This window comes from Pseudophryne corroboree, chromosome 5, assembly GCF_028390025.1.
Source record: "Pseudophryne corroboree isolate aPseCor3 chromosome 5, aPseCor3.hap2, whole genome shotgun sequence".
NCBI lineage: Eukaryota > Metazoa > Chordata > Amphibia > Anura > Myobatrachidae > Pseudophryne > Pseudophryne corroboree.
The window spans coordinates 815,875,905-815,898,508 of NC_086448.1; the positions used below are offsets into that span (position 1 = coordinate 815,875,905).

General features: G+C 46.7%; 1 long non-coding RNA gene across 1 annotated transcript in view; it reads right to left on the reverse strand.

Moving 5' to 3' along the window:
• LOC134929503 (uncharacterized) overlaps positions 1–18,907 on the reverse strand; it is a 141,710-nt gene extending 122,803 nt beyond the window's left edge. Inside the window, exon 1 of the long non-coding RNA XR_010178600.1 lies at positions 18,869–18,907. This is a non-coding gene — a long non-coding RNA (uncharacterized LOC134929503). The remainder of the gene's footprint in view (positions 1–18,868) is intronic.
• Positions 18,908–22,604: the final 3,697 nt, after the last annotated feature.

A 22,604-nucleotide genomic window follows, 5' to 3' on the forward strand; every position in this document is an offset into this window, starting at 1 on the left:
AAACTCGTAGGAGTCCACGTATTTCTTACACCAGCACCAGGCTCCACTAGTCAGAGAGATAATGCCACAGCTGGGGGACACTTTTATATTGGTCCCTGCGGCCCTGGCATTAAATCCCCAACTAGTCCCCCCTGCCCGGGGTACCCTGGAGGAGTGGGGACCCCTTAAATCAAGGGGTCCCCCCCCTCCAGCCACCCAAGGACCAGGGGTGAAGCCAAAGGCTGTCCCCCCATCCGTGGGCGGTGGATGGGAGGCTGATAGCTTTTTGTGTAAAAATCGAATATTGGTTTTTGTAGAAGAACTACAAGTCCCAGCAAGCCTCCCCCACAAGCTGGTACTTGGAGAATCAAAAGTACCAGCATGCGGTGGAAAAATGGGCCCGCTGGTACCTGTAGTTCTACTACAAAAAAATACCCAAATAAAAACAAAACACACACAAAAGTAAAATCTTATTAAACATACATGCACACTTACATACATATATACTTACCTATGTTGACACTAAGCACTCGGTCCTCTTGTCCAGTAGAATCCCGGGGTACCTGGCTGTAAATAAAAATTATACTTACAAAGAGTCCGGGGTAGATTGGTCCTCTTCTTATAAGTTATAATACAGGGACTTGTAAAAATAAAAAAACGAAAAACCTGATCCACGCACTGAAAGGGGTCCCATGTTTACACATGGAACCCCTTTCCCGGTCTGGCGGGACCCCCCGTGACTCATGTCAAAGAGGGTCCCTTCAGCCAATCAGGGAGCGCCACGTCATGGCACTCTCCTTATTGGCTGTGCGCTCCTGAACTGTCAGTCAGGCGGCGCACTGTAGATACAATGTAGCGCAGAGGTCCATTATATCCAATGGTGGAAACTTTGCGGTCTGCGGTAGATCGCGAGGTTAAGTGGGGTCACTCTTGTGGTTTCCCATAGATAACCATGCACAGATCTCACTGATCCGTGCATGATTATCCAAACTCGCCTGGAAAAAGCAGGGCTATTTTTTTGCTGCTTTTTTTAACGAATCGCAAAAAATTACACCCGCAATTCAGCATTCAGAGACTAACTAGAGATGAGCGGGTTCGGTTTCTCTGAATCCGAACCCGCACGAACTTCATGTTTTTTTCACGGGTCCGAGCAGACTCGGATCCTCCCGCCTTGCTCGGTTAACCCGAGCGCGCCCGAACGTCATCATGACGCTGTCGGATTCTCGCGAGACTCGGATTCTATATAAGGAGCCGCGCGTCGCCGCCATTTTCACACGTGCATTGAGATTGATAGGGAGAGGACGTTGCTGGCGTCCTCTCCATTTAGATTAGGGTTGAGAGAGAGAGAGAGAGATTGACCTGAGGCTGTGATACTGTAGAAGAGAGTGCAGAGTTTAGTGACTGACGACCACAGTGACCACCAGACAGTGCAGTTGTTTGTTTTATTTAATATATCCGTTCTCTGCCTGAAAAAAACGATACACACAGTGACTCAGTCACATACCATATCTGTGTGCACTGCTCAGCCCAGTGTGCTGCATCAATGTATATATATATCTGACTGTGCTCAGCTCACACAGCTTATAATTGTGGGGGAGACTGGGGAGCACTGCAGTGCCAGTTATAGGTTATAGCAGGAGCCAGGAGTACATAATATTATATTAAAATTAAACAGTGCACACTTTTGCTGCAGGAGTGCCACTGCCAGTGTGACTAGTGACCAGTGACCTGACCACCAGTATATATAATATTAGTAGTATACTATCTCTTTATCAACCAGTCTATATTAGCAGCAGACACAGTACAGTGCGGTAGTTCACGGCTGTGGCTACCTCTGTGTCGGCACTCGGCAGCCCGTCCATAATTGTATATACCACCTAACCGTGGTTTTTTTTTCTTTCTTTATAGTCATACTAGTTACGAGTATACTATCTCTTTATCAACCAGTCTATATTAGCAGCAGACACAGTACAGTGCGGTAGTTCACGGCTGTGGCTACCTCTGTGTCGGCACTCGGCAGCCCGTCCATAATTGTATATACCACCTAACCGTGGTTTTTTTTTCTTTCTTTATACATACATACTAGTTACGAGTATACTATCTCTTTATCAACCAGTCTATATATTAGCAGCAGACACAGTACAGTGCGGTAGTTCACGGCTGTGGCTACCTCTGTGTCGGCACTCGGCAGCCCGTCCATAATTGTATATACCACCTAACCGTGGTTTTTTTTTCTTTCTTTATACATACATACTAGTTACGAGTATACTATCTCTTTATCAACCAGTCTATATTAGCAGCAGACACAGTACAGTACGGTAGTTCACGGCTGTGGCTACCTCTGTGTCGGCACTCGGCAGCCCGTCCATAATTGTATATACCACCTAACCGTGGTTTTTTTTTCTTTCTTTATACATACATACTAGTTACGAGTATACTATCTCTTTATCAACCAGTCTATATATTAGCAGCAGACACAGTACAGTGCGGTAGTTCACGGCTGTGGCTACCTCTGTGTCGGCACTCGGCAGCCCGTCCATAATTGTATATACCACCTAACCGTGGTTTTTTTTTCTTTCTTTATACATACATACTAGTTACGAGTATACTATCTCTTTATCAACCAGTCTATATATTAGCAGCAGACACAGTACAGTGCGGTAGTTCACGGCTGTGGCTACCTCTGTGTCGGCACTCGGCAGCCCGTCCATAATTGTATATACCACCTAACCGTGGTTTTTTTTTCTTTCTTTATACATACATACTAGTTACGAGTATACTATCTCTTTATCAACCAGTCTATATTAGCAGCAGACACAGTACAGTGCGGTAGTTCACGGCTGTGGCTACCTCTGTGTCGGCACTCGGCAGCCCGTCCATAATTGTATATACCACCTAACCGTGGTTTTTTTTTCTTTCTTTATACATACATACTAGTTACGAGTATGCTATCTCTTTATCAACCAGTCTATATATTAGCAGCAGACACAGTACAGTGCGGTAGTTCACGGCTGTGGCTACCTCTGTGTCGGCACTCGGCAGCCCGTCCATAATTGTATATACCACCTAACCGTGGTTTTTTTTTCTTTCTTTATAGTCATACTAGTTACGAGTATACTATCTCTTTATCAACCAGTCTATATTAGCAGCAGACACAGTACAGTGCGGTAGTTCACGGCTGTGGCTACCTCTGTGTCGGCACTCGGCAGCCCGTCCATAATTGTATATACCACCTAACCGTGGTTTTTTTTTCTTTCTTTATACATACATACTAGTTACGAGTATACTATCTCTTTATCAACCAGTCTATATTAGCAGCAGACACAGTACAGTGCGGTAGTTCACGGCTGTGGATACCTCTGTGTCGGCACTCGGCAGCCCGTCCATAATTGTATATACCACCTAACCGTGGGTTTTTTTTCTTTCTTTATACATACATACTAGTTACGAGTATACTATCTCTTTATCAACCAGTCTATATATTAGCAGCAGACACAGTACAGTGCGGTAGTTCACGGCTGTGGCTACCTCTGTGTCGGCACTCGGCAGCCCGTCCATAATTGTATATACCACCTAACCGTGGTTTTTTTTTCTTCTTTATACATACATACTACTACGACATCTCTTTATCAACCAGTCTATATTAGCAGCAGACACAGTACAGTACGGTAGTTCACGGCTGTGGCTACCTCTGTGTCTGCACTCGGCAGGCAGTCCGTCCATAATTGTATACCACCTAACCGTGGTTTTTTTTTCTTTCTTCTTTATACATACATAGTTACATAGACATCTCTTTATCAACCAGTCTATATTAGCAGCAGACACAGTACAGTACGGTAGTTCACGGCTGTGGCTACCTCTGTGTCTGCACTCGGCAGGCAGTCCGTCCATAATTGTATACCACCTAACCGTGGTTTTTTTTTCTTTCTTCTTTATACATACATAGTTACATAGACATCTCTTTATCAACCAGTCTATATTAGCAGCAGACACAGTACAGTACGGTAGTTCACGGCTGTGGCTACCTCTGTGTCTGCACTCGGCAGGCAGTCCATAATTGTATACTAGTATCCATCTCCATTGTTTACCTGAGGTGCCTTTTAGTTGTGCCTATTAAAATATGGAGAACAAAAATGTTGAGGTTCCAAAATTAGGGAAAGATCAAGATCCACTTCCACCTCGTGCTGAAGCTGCTGCCACTAGTCATGGCCGAGACGATGAAATGCCAGCAACGTCGTCTGCCAAGGCCGATGCCCAATGTCATAGTACAGAGCATGTCAAATCCAAAACACCAAATATCAGAAAAAAAAGGACTCCAAAACCTAAAATAAAATTGTCGGAGGAGAAGCGTAAACTTGCCAATATGCCATTTACGACACGGAGTGGCAAGGAACGGCTGAGGCCCTGGCCTATGTTCATGGCTAGTGGTTCAGCTTCACATGAGGATGGAAGCACTCAGCCTCTCGCTAGAAAAATGAAAAGACTCAAGCTGGCAAAAGCAGCACAGCAAAGAACTGTGCATTCTTCGAAATCCCAAATCCACAAGGAGAGTCCAATTGTGTCGGTTGCGATGCCTGACCTTCCCAACACTGGACGTGAAGAGCATGCGCCTTCAACCATTTGCACGCCCCCTGCAAGTGCTGGAAGGAGCACCCGCAGTCCAGTTCCTGATAGTCAGATTGAAGATGTCAGTGTTGAAGTACACCAGGATGAGGAGGATATGGGTGTTGCTGGCGCTGGGGAGGAAATTGACCAGGAGGATTCTGATGGTGAGGTGGTTTGTTTAAGTCAGGCACCCGGGGAGACACCTGTTGTCCGTGGGAGGAATATGGCCGTTGACATGCCAGGTGAAAATACCAAAAAAATCAGCTCTTCGGTGTGGAGGTATTTCACCAGAAATGCGGACAACAGGTGTCAAGCCGTGTGTTCCCTTTGTCAAGCTGTAATAAGTAGGGGTAAGGACGTTAACCACCTCGGAACATCCTCCCTTATACGTCACCTGCAGCGCATTCATAATAAGTCAGTGACAAGTTCAAAAACTTTGGGTGACAGCGGAAGCAGTCCACTGACCAGTAAATCCCTTCCTCTTGTAACCAAGCTCACGCAAACCACCCCACCAACTCCCTCAGTGTCAATTTCCTCCTTCCCCAGGAATGCCAATAGTCCTGCAGGCCATGTCACTGGCAATTCTGACGATTCCTCTCCTGCCTGGGATTCCTCCGATGCATCCTTGCGTGTAACGCCTACTGCTGCTGGCGCTGCTGTTGTTGCTGCTGGGAGTCGATGGTCATCCCAGAGGGGAAGTCGTAAGCCCACTTGTACTACTTCCAGTAAGCAATTGACTGTTCAACAGTCCTTTGCGAGGAAGATGAAATATCACAGCAGTCATCCTGCTGCAAAGCGGATAACTGAGGCCTTGACAACTATGTTGGTGTTAGACGTGCGTCCGGTATCCGCCGTTAGTTCACAGGGAACTAGACAATTTATTGAGGCAGTGTGCCCCCGTTACCAAATACCATCTAGGTTCCACTTCTCTAGGCAGGCGATACCGAGAATGTACACGGACGTCAGAAAAAGACTCACCAGTGTCCTAAAAAATGCAGTTGTACCCAATGTCCACTTAACCACGGACATGTGGACAAGTGGAGCAGGGCAGGGTCAGGACTATATGACTGTGACAGCCCACTGGGTAGATGTATGGACTCCCGCCGCAAGAACAGCAGCGGCGGCACCAGTAGCAGCATCTCGCAAACGCCAACTCTTTCCTAGGCAGGCTACGCTTTGTATCACCGCTTTCCAGAATACGCACACAGCTGAAAACCTCTTACGGCAACTGAGGAAGATCATCGCGGAATGGCTTACCCCAATTGGACTCTCCTGTGGATTTGTGGCATCGGACAACGCCAGCAATATTGTGTGTGCATTAAATATGGGCAAATTCCAGCACGTCCCATGTTTTGCACATACCTTGAATTTGGTGGTGCAGAATTTTTTAAAAAACGACAGGGGCGTGCAAGAGATGCTGTCGGTGGCCAGAAGAATTGCGGGACACTTTCGGCGTACAGGCACCACGTACAGAAGACTGGAGCACCACCAAAAACTACTGAACCTGCCCTGCCATCATCTGAAGCAAGAAGTGGTAACGAGGTGGAATTCAACCCTCTATATGCTTCAGAGGTTGGAGGAGCAGCAAAAGGCCATTCAAGCCTATACAATTGAGCACGATATAGTAGGTGGAATGCACCTGTCTCAGGCGCAGTGGAGAATGATTTCAACGTTGTGCAAGGTTCTGATGCCCTTTGAACTTGCCACACGTGAAGTCAGTTCAGACACTGCCAGCCTGAGTCAGGTCATTCCCCTCATCAGGCTTTTGCAGAAGAAGCTGGAGACATTGAAGGAGGAGCTAACACGGAGCGATTCCGCTAGGCATGTGGGACTTGTGGATGGAGCCCTTAATTCGCTTAACAAGGATTCACGGGTGGTCAATCTGTTGAAATCAGAGCACTACATTTTGGCCACCGTGCTCGATCCTAGATTTAAAGCCTACCTTGGATCTCTCTTTCCGGCAGACACAAGTCTGCTGGGGTTGAAAGACCTGCTGGTGACAAAATTGTCAAGTCAAGCGGAACGCGACCTGTCAACATCTCCTCCTTCACATTCTCCCGCAACTGGGGGTGCGAGGAAAAGGCTCAGAATTCCGAGCCCACCCGCTGGCGGTGATGCAGGGCAGTCTGGAGCGACTGCTGATGCTGACATCTGGTCCGGACTGAAGGACCTGACAACGATTACGGACATGTCGTCTACTGTCACTGCATATGATTCTCTCAACATTGATAGAATGGTGGAGGATTATATGAGTGACCGCATCCAAGTAGGCACGTCACACAGTCCGTACTTATACTGGCAGGAAAAAGAGGCAATTTGGAGGTCCTTGCACAAACTGGCTTTATTCTACCTAAGTTGCCCTCCCACAAGTGTGTACTCCGAAAGAGTGTTTAGTGCCGCCGCTCACCTTGTCAGCAATCGGCGTACGAGGTTACATCCAGAAAATGTGGAGAAGATGATGTTCATTAAAATGAATTATAATCAATTCCTCCGCGGAGACATTGACCAGCAGCAATTGCCTCCACAAAGTACACAGGGAGCTGAGATGGTGGATTCCAGTGGGGACGAATTGATAATCTGTGAGGAGGGGGATGTACACGGTGATATATCGGAGGGTGAAGATGAGGTGGACATCTTGCCTCTGTAGAGCCAGTTTGTGCAAGGAGAGATTAATTGCTTCTTTTTTGGGGGGGGTCCAAACCAACCCGTCATATCAGTCACAGTCGTGTGGCAGACCCTGTCACTGAAATGATGGGTTGGTTAAAGTGTGCATGTCCTGTTTTGTTTATACAACATAAGGGTGGGTGGGAGGGCCCAAGGACAATTCCATCTTGCACCTCTTTTTTCTTTTCTTTTTCTTTGCATCATGTGCTGATTGGGGAGGGTTTTTTGGAAGGGACATCCTGCGTGACACTGCAGTGCCACTCCTAAATGGGCCCGGTGTTTGTGTCGGCCACTAGGGTCGCTAATCTTACTCACACAGTCAGCTACCTCATTGCGCCTCTTTTTTTCTTTGCGTCATGTGCTGTTTGGGGAGGGTTTTTTGGAAGGGACATCCTGCGTGACACTGCAGTGCCACTCCTAGATGGGCCCGGTGTTTGTGTCGGCCACTAGGGTCGCTAATCTTACTCACACAGCTACCTCATTGCGCCTCTTCTTTTCTTTGCGTCATGTGCTGTTTGGGGAGGGTTTTTTGGAAGGGACATCCTGCGTGACACTGCAGTGCCACTCCTAGATGGGCCCGGTGTTTGTGTCGGCCACTAGGGTCGCTAATCTTACTCACACAGCTACCTCATTGCGCCTCTTTTTTTCTTTGCGTCATGTGCTGTTTGGGGAGGGTTTTTTGGAAGGGCCATCCTGCGTGACACTGCAGTGCCACTCCTAGATGGGCCCGGTGTTTGTGTCGGCCACTAGGGTCGCTAATCTTACTCACACAGCTACCTCATTGCGCCTCTTTTTTTCTTTGCGTCATGTGCTGTTTGGGGAGGGTTTTTTGGAAGGGACATCCTGCGTGACACTGCAGTGCCACTCCTAGATGGGCCCGGTGTTTGTGTCGGCCACTAGGGTCGCTTATCTTACTCACACAGCGACCTCGGTGCAAATTTTAGGACTAAAAATAATATTGTGAGGTGTGAGGTATTCAGAATAGACTGAAAATGAGTGTAAATTATGGTTTTTGAGGTTAATAATACTTTGGGATCAAAATGACCCCCAAATTCTATGATTTAAGCTGTTTTTTAGTGTTTTTTGAAAAAACACCCGAATCCAAAACACACCCGAATCCGACAAAAAAAATTCGGTGAGGTTTTGCCAAAACGCGTTCGAACCCAAAACACGGCCGCGGAACCGAACCCAAAACCAAAACACAAAACCCGAAAAATTTCAGGCGCTCATCTCTAAGACTAACACCCACTCACCTTAATCTCCGCACGTAACATCCCTAACAAGGCAGAATCCCCTCCACGCACACCTTTCCCCCTTATCTCACTTGGTATACTGAAACCTCATCATTTTGCACTGTTTTGGAAATCGAAGCAAAGACACGCGCCTTCAGCACTCGGCAAAGAGCGCCCTCTTGCTGCCAACACTGATCCTGTCAGGAGGGGGTGGTCTTCTGTATGCCGACTGACGGGATCCCGGCGCACAGTATACCGGCGCCAGGATCCCAACAGCCGGCATACCGACACTTATTCTCCCTCGTGGGGGTCCACGACCCGTGGTGAGTGCAGCGAGCCCGCAAGGGGCTCATTTGCGCTCGCCACACTTTCGATAAGCCAGCGGTCGGGCTCCCGGCGCCGGTATGCTGGTCGCCGGGAGCCCGACCGCCGGCATATCGTAGTGAACCCATCAGGAGGTATGGAAGATGTCACAACAGCTGACTATTGCTGCAGATAGCAACAGCCCAGAGGATTACACATTACTAAATAATGCTGCTCTATTGAATTAATTGTTATCTGACAATTACCAGGGACAGAGCAGCTTTACGCAATAGCAGTTTTTGCAGCCGGGAAAGAACCTTTCGCCGCGATCTGACACTGCCCTCACGGGCAGCACATCTCACAGTCATGAGGCTAGGCCCTGATTTTGATGACTGCCAGCTACTATAAATGTGTGTTGTGTATATGGCACACCGGCTCGCATCTAAGCATTTGGCACCGCAGTCCCACGTCTTGTCCCAGCGGGCGCTGAAAGGCGGCTTCCTCGACACAATACATGTCAATCTTTTATCTTTTATATCATCAGCCAAGAAAAATGTTCTGAAGGCTGGAAAAACAATTTACTGATATGAATTTACCTCAGGTGAGGAAATGTTAAATTAATCAGATGGTGATTGATACACAGAGGAAACAATATATAATATAATAGGGGAGGGATTGTGTGAGCGTGTTGTCACAGGCTGCCTGGTGACAGGACCAGGATGGCTGCTTAATGTCAGAGGGGTATAGATAGTGGATGGGGTATTGCTCAGGCTTGCACAACTTGCTACCTGTCTCATCTCTCCCTCTGACACTAGAATGGAGGGCAATAGTGTCATCTGTAGGGAGGCCAATCCCGGGATCGGGATCGGCGGGATCCCGGGATTTGGGCCCAAAAATGCCGGGATTTGAATCCCAGGATTGGAGCCTCCAATCCCGGGATTCACGGGATTAGAGTGCGCATGCGCAGTTTTGTCGGGCAGCGCTGAGCACTATAGCACAGCGCTGCCTGGCTGTCAGCGATGTAGTTACATCAGCTATGGACACACACACACTGACCGCGCTGGCGGCATTTCAAATGTAGCGCCGGCCGCCAGCCAATCAGAGCTGGCAGACTGGCAGCCAATCAGGGAAGCGGCAGCAGCCGTGGCTCCTGATTGGCTGCCGGACTGCCAGTTCTGACTGGCTGTCGGCCAGCGCTACGTCTGAAATGCTGCCAGCGCGGTCAGCGTGTGTGAGTCCATGGCTGGTGCCCGTGGCCCGCCTAATTAGTAAGTGTTATCTTATCGCTACCTACATCCACACTTCCTCACTGCTCCAGACATCCTCCCTCTGCTCGCTACACCCAGCGGCACCTTCCCTTCCTGTACTTTACATGCTCACTACACACCCACTCTCCCGCTGCTCCCTACACCCACCCTCCCTTCCTGTTCCTTACATGCTCCCTACACCCACCCTCACGCTGCTCCCTACTCCCACTCTCTCGCTGCTCCCTACACCCACCCTCCCTTCCTGCTCATTACATGTTCCCTACACCCATCCTCCCTTCCTGCTCCTTACATGCTCACTACACCCACTCTTCCGCTGCTCCCTACACCCACCCTCCCTTCCTGTTCCTTACATGCTCCCTACACCCACTCTTCCGCTGCTCCCTACACCCACCCTCCCTTCCTGTTCCTTACATGCTCCCTACACCCACTCTTCCGCTGCTCCCTACACCCACCCTCCCTTCCTGTTCCTTACATGCTCCCTACACCCACCCTCCCTTGCTCCCTACATCCACCCTGCCTTGCTGCCCTCCACATATACTGTCCCTGCTCCCTACACTGATCCCTACTGCAATACCGGGATTGAAAAAATGCCCCGGGATTGGCCTCCCTAGTCATCTGCCATTGATGTGTGGACCTGGAATCCTCTCACAGGGGCTGGCAGTGGCAAATGCAGGAATTCTAGAGAGGGATTTCCAATTGTAATCCACAATCTCCCACTTTGCAGAACATTGGAGCAAGTGTGGGAGTCTGGGGGAGCAGTAGAAGAACCTAGTACCGACCCCGGACATTAATGTACACATTGGTCTTACACTGGATACTGTATGGAATACAGTATTACTATTTAACACTATAGATTGTCTATAGTACAGGCTGTATCAAACATATTTAAATCATATAGAGTAAATAAGATAAGTGGTCAGGAAAAGGTTAAACATCCCATAATTAATAAATACACAAATATAATAGAACCAGTACTGCACTCTCTAAGCACACATTCTCCCACCTCATGGTAAGGCTCCTGTCTCTTCTTCCTGGTAGCTACTCTCTGGTCCAGTGCACTGATTGAGGGCTCAGATCCACACACACAGCAACCTCGGTAGAAGAAGCTTCTACCACTGGGCATGTGCAGCAGCTCTGCTCTGGTAATCATATTATATACCATTGCTATTGTCAAAATTTGAACAACTAGCCAAGAGGAGGAGGGTTTCCAGGTAACCCACCCAGCCCACAATGCATTTGCCTATGGCTGGTGTGTATGAGCACATTCGCAGTGAAAATCTGCAATCATATGTGTATGCAAAATATTCGTGTAGAGCTGTGGTAGAACATGTGCCTGATTATCACTTGCACCAAAGTTTGGAAACTTTTTGTTTTCATAGCAAAACAAGCATGTGCAATTAGGTTTGGATACGTCTAAAACAAGACCAGTAGATATAACTTTCCCTCCCAAGTACAAGTAAAAAATAAATAAATCTTGCTAAAATACGCTCATATAATCCTATTCCACAGTGTATGCACCTGCAATGAATAAAGCACCAGCTAGCTTCAGAAATCAATCCGCAGCCATCCAGCCACTCAGAACCAAGGTGGTAATTTTCAGTTGATCGCTAGCTGCATTCGTTCGCTGTGCAGCGATGAGGGAAAAAAACAGCACTTATGCGCATCCGTATGTGGGGCAATGCGCACGCGCGACGTACTATTACAACGACCGATGTAGTTTCACACAGAGTCTAGCGAAGCCTTTCAGTTGCACAGGTGGCCGCAGGGTGATTGACATGAAGTGGGCGTTTCTGGGGTCCACTGACCGTTTTCAGGGAGTGTTTGAAAAAAACGCAGGCGTGCCAGGAAAAACGCAGGCGTGGCTGGGCGAACGCAGGGCGTGTTTGTGACGTCAAAACAGGAACTGAACAGTCTGAAGTCATCGCAAGCGCTGAGTAGGTATTGAGCTACTCTAAAACTGCACATTAAAGCTTTGCCGCCGCTCTGCGATCCTTTCGTTCGCACTTCTGCTAAGCTAAAATACACTCCCAGTGGGAGGCGGCATAGCGTTTGCACGGCTGCTAAAAACTGCTAGCGAGCGAACAACTCAGAATTACCACCCAAGTTGCTTATTTTATGCCACACAAACTGACATAAGTTCAACTCGACACCAGCCTCACAGACAAGATTCTGAAACATCACGGGAGGGCAAGGCTACACAGCGGGCACCTCTGCTCCCAGTTGTTGACTATATAGCGAATATAATAGGTTGAGATTTTTCAACAAGATTAAACCCACTTGACCCCGCTGCGAGTTACCAGCCAGTTGGAGTGTAAACACACCGGTTGTAACAGGCTGCAATTGTGATTAAACTCACTGGAACCTGCTGTAAGTTATCAATCAGTTGGAGCGCAAACTCAGTGAATGTAATAGGTTGCAAGTTTGAGGTTGACATGGCAACCATCCGGCGATTAGCGGCAGGTTAATAAGCAACACTCACCACTATTTCAACGTGTTTGCTAGAAATACACTTTTATTTAAAGATAAATAAAGCATAGAGTCCCCCTCCGCTAAACATAACCAGTACTAGCGCTTGTGCGTTGGCTGGTATTGGAAAAATTTTAAAAACAGAGAGCATTGGAGTCTCCAAAAATGTTTCCATTACCAGCACTAGTCTTGTCCAGTCAGGTCTATTACCGTACAGAGCCAGCCGTAGGCATAGGCAAATTAGGCAAATGCCTAGGGCAGTGGTTCTCAAACTCGGTCCTCCGGACCCCACATAGTGCATGTTTTGCAGGTAACCCAGCAGGTGCACAGGTGTATTAATTACTCGCTGACACATTTTAAAAGGTCCACAGGTGGAGACCTGCAAAACATGCACTGTGTGGGGTCCTGAGGACCGAGTTTGAGAACCTGTGGCCTAGGGCATTTGGTATGCTTAGGGGCACCAGCAGCTTCTGCTGATTAAAATGATATGCGGCATGCTTATATTCTGTGTGTGACTGCGGCTGTATCTGCATACGAAATACTACATTGCAGTGTATTCCTGGAAATCACTGTAATGTAGCATTTCGTATGCAGATACAGCCGCGGTCACACACAGAATATAGGCATGCTGCATATTATTTTAATCAGCAGAAGCTACTTGTGCATCCTAGCCACATAGTAATGCAAATAAGATGCATTTTCAGAAACAAAAGGCGCCAGACGTTAGCAGAGCTGCCAGATGACTCATGCCAGGCATCTCCTGCAGAACTAGCGGTGGTGCTAGGGGGCACCAGTCAAAATCTTGCCTAGGGCATCATATTGGTTAGGGCCGGCTCTGGTACCATAGAGGGGATGCCCCAGTGTTGGCGTCTTCCACCAGCCCTAGGCCTGTTGTCACCAGGACTGGTTTCTCCAGAGGAGAGGGCTTCACAAAAAAATTTCCCCCAACTCGCCCGCTTTCTCATTGGCTACACTGCCAGTCTTGAACGGTGGGTAGGAATAGATGAAGCTGTAGCCAATGAGATCATTGGAATGCCACGGTATCATAAAGTATACAAGTGCTGCTATTGTGGAAGACAATGTCCTGTCCTATCAGGTGACTGTGTTAGGGAGGGGAAGGTTACATTTGACAGGCCTCGGTGCCAGGATGGGATGAGTGGAGAGCGGGAAGCCACAGAAGGTGCTATATAACAGAAGGCGCTTTGTCTTCCCGCAGAACAGAGTAGTAATGTAACTAATGTAGGAACACTGGGGGTCATTCCGAGTTGTTCGCTCGTTATTTTTTTCTCGCAACGGAGCGATTAGTCGCTAATGCGCATGCGCAATGTCCGCAGTGCGACTGCGCCAAGTAAATTTGCTATGCAGTTAGGAATTTTACTCACGGCATTACGAGGTTTTTTCTTCGTTCTGGTGATCGGAGTGTGATTGACAGGAAGTGGGTGTTTCTGGGCGGATACTGGCCGTTTTATGGGTGTGTGCGAAAAAACGCTACCGTTTCTGGGAAAAACGCGGGAGTGGCTGGAGAAACGGAGGAGTGTCTGGGCGAACGCTGGGTGTGTTTGTGACGTCAAACCAGGAACGAAACTGACTGAACTGATCGCAGATGCCGAGTAAGTCTGGAGCTACTCAGAAACTGCTAAGAAGTGTCTATTCGCAATTCTGCTAATCTTTCGTTCGCAATTTTGATAAGCTAAGATTCACTCCCAGTAGGCGACGGCTTAGCGTGTGCAAAGCTGCTAAAAGCAGCTTGCGAGCGAACAACTCGGAATGACCCCCACTGACAGGAAAGTATCTACATGAAAGAAAGTTCAACATATTTTTTTTTTAACCTAAAACTGTTCTGCGTGAAGCCCTAAATTATTAATCACACGGATAAGGAAATAGCAGGAGATGGTTATCCCAGATTCGTAAGTCTGGAACAAAGGATCATGATGTAATCTGTTGCTGCAGCCGTACAGTGATTATTATTCAGTGTATCCCAGAGTAAGTGGATGATTGATTAGATCTGGCGGTGATGTAATTACTTTGCATTATAGCTGTAATTCCAAAACCTGTTTTTCAAAACAATAAGAAGAAGGAAAAAAAAGTATTGAAAAGAACCAGCAAAACAAAGCATAAAATGCAAAAGAAAAGAAAAGAAAAAAAATGAAATGTTAGATACATCAATTTGTGCATTTCATAGTGATACATTGCTTAATAATAGCAATTTAAAGTTTATTAACTAGGATCCATCAGGATGATCTCTCCCGAGGAAGCCATTACTGTACAGCAGGGGTGGGGAACCTTTTTTCTACCAAGGGCCATTTGGATATTTATAGAAATCTTCGGGGGCCATACAAGTCATACATAATTGTCAACTTAAAAATCACACTGCCCCCTTAGTAGTTATGCCCCTTAGTGGCACTGAGTGCGCGCGCCTTTGCGTCAAAAAATGGGTGTGGTCAATTAGAATGGGACGTGATGCACATATGCCCACAATAGTCCAGTGCCAGATACACATATGCCAGTGCAGTGCCAGATACACAAATGCCCCACAGTGCCAGATACACAAATGCCCCATAGTGCCAGATACACAAAAGCCCCCACAGTGCCAGATACACAAATGCCCCACAGTGCCAGATACACAAAAGCCCCCACAGTGCCAGATACACAAAAGCCCCAAAGTGCCAGATACACAAGTGCCCCCAGCAGTGCCATATATGCCCCCACAGTGCCAGATACACAAATGCCCCCACAGTGCCAGATACACAAATGCCCCACTGTACCAGATACACAAATGCCCCCAGCAGTGCCAAATATGCCCCCACAGTGCCAGATACACAAATACCCCCACAGTGCCAGATACACAAATGTCCCCACAGTGCCAGATACACAAATGTCCCCACAGTGCCAGATACACAAATGCCCCCACAGTGCCAGATATACAAATGCCCCACCCATGCCCCCACCCCACTGTGCTGCTCACTGCTGTCAGGGTTCAGGGCAGGGAGGAGAGCACGGCTATGTCGGGTGACGGTGGCGGCGTGTAGGACATCAAAAAAGCCGCCGGTTCGTGAGTCAATCAGAGCTCACAGCCCGGCAGCGGCAGCTCCTGATTGTCTGCCAGTCCGCGAGCTCTGATTGGCACACACACCGGCGGCTGGTTTAAGATCCTACCCAACGCTGCCGCCGGACATAGCTGCGCTCTCCTCCCTGCCCTGACAGCTGAGACACGCCACCGCCGGACTGAGGGGTGGCGTATTTCGCTGACACACAGACAGCAGTGGGCCGGAACAGACGGCTTTGCAGGCCCTGCTTTACAGTATGTACTGAGAGCAAAGTGGAACCTGATAATGCACTGTGGAAAGCAACAGGGATAAATAGATATAAAGTATAACAACTCTTCTATAGCAACATTACACGGTTGCTTTAATCTAGAGATGCGCGCTTTCCCATTTTTGCTGGTTTTGATTTTGGTTTTGGTTCTAATTTGTCGTCGGCTTTTGGATTTGGTTCTGTTTTGTTTTTTTTAATCGATAAAAACCGCTAAAATCACATAATTTGGGCCTTTTTTGTTTTTTCGGTATTTTAAACTCATTTCCATTAATTTCCAGTCAATTTTGACCACCTCACAGCTCCCGATATTGTTTTCAACTTTTTACCAATATTGGTCAAAGGCTGCTGCGAGCTAACTGGTTAAACTTAAGTGACAGAACAGGGGTACAAATACACGACACATTACACATGGGGCCTAGTTCAGTAAGAATTGCAAATTCTGATAATTAGCAGAATGTGCAATCCTTTGGAGCGCATGCTGGGGGGGACGCCCAGCGCTGGGCAAAGCCACCCAGTATGCTGACCTGAGCCTCCCCCATTGAACAAGCAGAAACTAAGGAAGCCTCCTGTCATCTTCCCGATCACGTCAGCTGCATGTGACGTCACGCAGCCGCCGTGATCACACCCCTGACATGACCCCGTTTGGCCGCCTCATGCAGGCACATGCACAGGACGGATGCATGCACAGAATGGATGCTGAGCATGCACCAGCGGGGTGATCGTAAAAATTCCGATTGGATCGCGATTTGCAATCCAAAGCTGAATTAGCCCCTATGTCACACAGCAGTGCCCCTTATACATGTTACACCACAGAAGAGCCCCTTATACACGTTATGCCACACAGTAGCACTGCTTATACATGATAGATAGATAGCTAGATAGATAGATAGATACATACATACATACATACATACACTGCCTCTCATACATACTGTACATACATACATCTATTCCACACACTGCCTCTCATACATACTGCACATACTGTACATACATCTATTCCACACACTGCCTCTCATACATACTGTACATACATACATCTATTCCACACACTGCCTCTCATACATACTGTACATACTGTACATACATCTATTCCACACACTGCCTCTCATACATACTGTACATACATACATACATCTATTCCACACACTGCCTTTCATACATACTGTACATACATACATCTATTCCACACACTGCCTCTCATACATACTGTACATACTGTACATACATCTATTCCACACACTGCCTCTCATACATACTGTACATACATACATCTATTCCACACACTGCCTTTCATACATACTGTACATACATACATACATACATACATACTGTAATCCCTGGTTACTATTAGGGAGCTATATTAGTATATGTGTATGTGTAATGTTAATAATGCTCATTTGTATGCTATAATACAGTGGAGGGGGAAGAAGCTGCTAGACTGTCCCCACGGATGCAATAGCCGGGGAGCAGGAGTCACGAGCAGTTAGAGAGGAGGTTATAAAAGGGGCTGCTGGGGCGGCAGTTGGAAAAGAGCCGGTAGCCTGTGAAACAGTGAGGAGCAGTGACGGAGGACAGGGGGATCTCTTACCAGTAAAGGAGGTGACCCCCGTCGAAATCAGTTCGGTGAAGTGTGGGAATCGCTGACACCGGGAGCTGCAGCGGTGGTAGACGCGTGAGTGAGGAGAGACTACAGTCCAGGATGGACAGCGCCTTACCTCTCTCTGCCAGCACTGATTGCATAGGAGGCCAGGAGAGTGAAAGTGTGGAGGGCTGGAGCACTGGTCAGGCAAGTCGATCCTCCAAATTCAGCGGCTGGTAGAAGTAGGGACAGCCTCCCTGAGGAATCGAAGGGGCTAGGCTACAGCACAGACCCATAGACCTAAATTCGGTGTGGTATGATTGGGTGAGTGACCATCCCTCTGGAGCAGCCATTCAGCATAGAGTTGGGGGAGTGGCCTAGTCACAGAGGGAGCGCAGCAGCTGAGAAGTGGGGTTACGTAAACTCCCACTATGCACTATACAACCCCAGCTGCATGACATTTATCAATGTAGCTACAGGAGTGGGACATATAACCTTAGCTACAGGCATTGCTTATAGCAGAATCAGTTATATAGCTGCTGAATTCAATTATACAGTATTTTAAGATGATGCTGATATTTAGTGAAAGGACTAAATACATTAATAGTAACCGTTATATAGCATATTGGCCGAGATACCATACAAAGGACTGCTGAAACCTTTGCTATACGTGACATACTGGACAATTGTAAGACATATTAAAGGTTACAGCTTCCCATATAGATACTACTGCATATGTTATTTATATCATCTGTTGGAGGCTGCATAGTACAGAAAAGGACATCTGCTGCAGTCACCAGTCTGTGAGAAACAATTTGGTTACTAGTTAGACAGAAGACTTTGTTACATATGAAAAAACTTCCCTTTGGACAGCTAGAAAGGAAACATAAGTAGCAGTCGCAGTCTAGCAGACACTGAATTCTACATAGCTGCAAGTCATAATTTATTGGACACAAAATGCTACAACAGTAAACAAAGGCTCGTATTATCCTTTCTGTACCAGAGAAAACTGATACTTCAAAGACAGTGCCGGAAATTATTAAGGGGAAGTATCTACAGATTATTCAGTCCACAGTTAGAGCAACAGATGGGAATATCGACCCCATGGACCCCATTAATATTCAGTAGAGACTACCTGATATGCTATTTATAGCAGGATTGCAGCATTGTAATGAAAAGATATCCTTCCAGATACTACTATAACTCTAACTCAGGAACCCCAGGGCCCCAACGAGTGCACTAACAGGACAAGGGTACCCGGGTTATTTGTTGCCTAAGAGAAGGCGGAGAGTTTTTTTTTGTGTTGCATGCATTTATAATTGTATAGGCACACTAAGGCAAATAGTTTAGAAAGGGAAAAAGGAGTATATTAAGAAATATATTTATATATTCATATATGGCTATGTAATCTTATTAAATATTTATTACTGTGACATTAAAATTACTATACTTACCATTCTTCCTGGTGTTGCTGGAAGTCGTACAGAGAGAGCTGGAAAAGAGAACAGGTATATTAAAGTCAAAGGGAAGTTGTATTTACATGCACATGAATATATATTGAAGAATCACCTTATTAGGGGATAGGGTTTACCCAAGCAAGCCCAACCAAAATAATCTCATAGCTTGGGTGGAGGCACATTTAGGGTAATCAATCAATAGATTAGTGTGAAAAGAGGGTTACATTTATGGAGGCACTGCTGAGATCCTAAGATAAGCGGGCTTCTCCTGTGTACCTATAATTCATAATGGAAGCGGTGACTGGAAAAGACATATATCGTTGGTGTAAAGAGAAGGGAGTAGATCCCTTGTGCAGTTTTGGGTTAGGAGGAAATTTAATTGCCGTTCGGGATGAACTGGTATTAAAGGAAATAAAAAAACTATATGATGTGATACAACCATACATTGTGGATCGGTGGAGGGGACAAGTTGGGGATACCTTTGCTTTTCTCATCAGCAATAATGCATTATTAGATCCCATACTACTTCCTGGCATGATCGTCGTGGAGAATGTCCCCGGAAGAAAATTTCAACTGCTGTGGCCCGATGATAGTAAGGATGATGGGGAGGAAGGGGCTACCCCAGTTGATAGCAATGATAACCGACCACCCTTTTCTGGGGGAGATTCCCACAATAACCATTTAGGACAAGAGCCACCCTGTGATAAAGAACCCACAATAGCTTCACATGCCGAAGCAGTAGTAGATAAAGTTGTAAGTCATTTGGAGAGGTGGCACTTTGAAGGAGGATACCGTCAACTACGGATATTCTCAGGAATAACACCTGTTCCGGCGGGAGAGGAGACCTATGAATTATGGAGGGAGGCTGCCATCCAGCATTCGGAAGAATGGCAGTGTCCTGAGCACATAAAACGGCAACGTGTTGTGGAAAGTTTGAGGGGTCCAGCCATGGGAGTGATACAAGCCACCAGGAGGAGCAATACCCAGGCCACTCTAACCGACTACATAGATGCTCTAGACTTCTCGTATGGAACATTGGAAGATGTGGGAGACCTGTTAGCTAGACTAAATAGCACGTATCAGGAGTATGGAGAAACACTAACGCACTACATTTACCGAGTAGATAGATTAATATACAAGATTGTCGATAAAGGGAGTATTGATAAAGAGCAAGTGGATGAGAGACGGATTAAACAAGTGCTCAAAGGGGCCCTTACTAATAGCCCTATTGCGCAGAAGTTACGATGCATCTTGTCAAAGACTACCCCACCGACTTTAAATGAACTAGTAAGGGAGGTTAAACTGGAGGAAGTACAGATTGAAAATCGTGAGAAGACCATAAAAAGGGTAAAGGTGGTGTTACCTGCTACTGATAAAACCACCCTGGATGAAAGGTTATTAAAGTTATTAGAAGAACAAAATAAAAAAATCGACCAGCTGATAGCTCTTCAGGAGGATCGTAGTAGTGGTATTAGGTCAGATCTGCCTTCAGGTATGGGACGGGGAGTGAATCGACGAGTGGGAAATAGGTCTCCTATTATCTGCTATTCGTGTGGACAGCCCGGTCATCACTCTTTTGAATGTCCAGTAAATAGTAATAGTCGAGGAGGGAATTATACTTATACTCGCTGGAGAACAGAACCGGTGGAAAACTCCCAACGGGAGCGCAGTGACCCCCTCACAGGCTCCCCAATCATAAATGTCCATGCTATGGGGAGTGCTCTGTGGTCTGATAACATTCCAGGCAGTCTAATGGGTCCCGCCCCATTGGTATAAGCCCTGGTTAACGGGCATGAATGTACAGTACTGATAGATAGTGGATCTCAGGTGTCTATTATCTTTGAATCCTGGTACCAATCCCGTCTGACTGATGTTCCTATCCAACCCCTCAGTGGACTCACCATCTGGGGTCTCAGTGAGCAGAAGTATCCCTATTTGGGGTATGTAGTTACCCGAATAACATTCGAACCTGGGTTGATCACTCCGAATGAGACTGTTCTTTTGGTTGCCCTCGTTTGTCCTGATTCCCCTGGGGACAATGGCAAGTTACCAGTGATAGTAGGTACTAACACCAATATGTTTAAAAATCTCAGTAATTGGTGTGATAAGCAGGGTGTGGACAAAGGCCATGGGAACTCCTTCAACGGTGATTACATATGCCAGAAAATTGATAGTATACTAGAAGCATCGGGGAGTGAGGCAACCCCTGGCGAGGGTATAGATCAAGGATCCCCTGCTCTGGACACATGCTTTCATGGTAGTGACATTTGACCATGATAGTAAAATAAAGTTGCTTGCCCAGCTACAAGTACGAGAATCGGTATTCTCTAAAGGAGACTGGGACCTAGGAACAGCCTCGGGGGTGGAACATAATATTAAACTGATGGATGATACCCCTTTTAGAGAAAGGTCGAGACGGCTAGCTCCTGCTGATTTTGAAGATGTGAGGAAACATCTAAAGGGCTTGCTAGAGAATCATGTAATTGCGGATTCAGAAAGCCCCTATGCATCCCCTATTGCAGTCGCTCGGAAGAAGAATGGAGAGATCAGGCTTTGTATTGACTATTGGACCTTGAATAACCGTACAATACCTGATCAGTATACAGTGCCCAAAATTGATGAAGCTCTGGATTGTCTGCAGGGAAGCCAGTGGTTTTCTGTGTTAGACTTAAGAAGCGGATATTACCAAATACCCATGAGTGCTGATGATAGAGCCAAGACCGCTTTCATCTGTCCGATAGGATTTTTTGAATTCCTCAAGATGCCCCAAGGTATAAAAGGAGCTCCAGCTACTTTTGAGAGAATGATGGAGAAAACCGTGGGGGACATGTGTTACCGCGAGGTACTTGTATATCTTGATGATATAATTGTATTTGGAAACACCCTGGAAGAACATAATAAGAGGTTATTAAAGGTATTAGATCGTCTTCAAGCCAGAGGGTTGAAATTGTCGGTGGAGAAATGTCAGTTGTGTCAATCCGTTGTGAAGTATTTGGGACACATTGTTAGTAGGCAAGGAATTTCTACAGATCCAGACAAGGTTACTGCTGTAGTGAACTTGCCTCGACCCAACAGCTTGAAAGATCTGAGGTCTTTCCTAGGGTTTTGCGGCTATTACCGAAAATTTGTTCCACTCTTCTCTAAGATTGTTCAGCCTCTGACCGAACTGACTAAGGGTTATCCACCCAATAATAATAAGATAACATCAAAGCAGATGGGTGAGCACAGATATTTTAGGCCACATGAACCCTTTGGAGAAAGATGGAATATCCAATGTGAAGACGCTTTCCAAAAATTAAAACAGAGTTTAACTGAAGCCCCTGTACTAGCATATGCCGACCCATCGCTCCCATATACCGTTCATATAGATGCGTCCTATGAGTTCTTTATCAAGCCCCGGATAATAGGTTGAAGCCTATCTCCTATGTCAGCCGTGGATTATCTGGCAGTGAAAAGAACTACCCTGTCCATAAACTTGAGTTTTTGGCATTAAAGTGGGCCATTGTGGACAAATTTCATGATTACTTGTATGGTGTTCCTTTTACTGTTCATACGGACAATAACCCATTGACCTATATTCAGACAACAGCTAAGCTTGATGCTACTGGGCACTGTTGGCTGGCAGCCCTGTCAAATTACAACTTTACCATTAAATACAAGCCGGGGGTCAGTAACCAGGATGCCGATGCGTTATCCCGAATGCCACACCGGGAAGTGCATATCGTCAGTGAGG